Source organism: Meleagris gallopavo, chromosome 5, assembly GCF_000146605.3.
Source record: "Meleagris gallopavo isolate NT-WF06-2002-E0010 breed Aviagen turkey brand Nicholas breeding stock chromosome 5, Turkey_5.1, whole genome shotgun sequence".
NCBI lineage: Eukaryota > Metazoa > Chordata > Aves > Galliformes > Phasianidae > Meleagris > Meleagris gallopavo.
This window is the reverse complement of record NC_015015.2, coordinates 53,593,567-53,594,005: the sequence shown is the minus strand read 5'-3', so window position 1 is coordinate 53,594,005 and position 439 is coordinate 53,593,567.

Here is a 439-nt window from a genome sequence, read left to right as displayed (position 1 = left end):
TCCTCCTCCTCCTCCTCTCGGCCGGCTCTAGCCGATCAGGTTTCCTCCCGGCCACGCAATAACCATTAACGAGAGCTGCTATAGCAAAGTAGTGTAAACGGGCTCCTCTCCGCGGCTCCCCCCAACGTGACTCCCGGCCCCGCCGCAATACTATATGGCACCGCAGCCTGCTGGCCCGGCCGCGCCCTCCCATTGGCTACGCCGCCAAGGGAGGGCGGGGACTCGCGCGTCGCCATGGCAACTGTCAATACAAACCGGCCCCGCTCCTCCTCACGCCCCCCCCCACTCCCTCCTCCCTTCACCTGGAGCCGCGCGGCCCCCTCTGCCCATTCTCCTCAGTTTCCCGTCCCGCGGGGCCAGAGGTGGGAAAATAAAGCTTTTCTCCCCGCGCTGCGGCACCCTAGAGGCTGGTTGTAAGGCGCGGAGCCGCTCGGAGCGG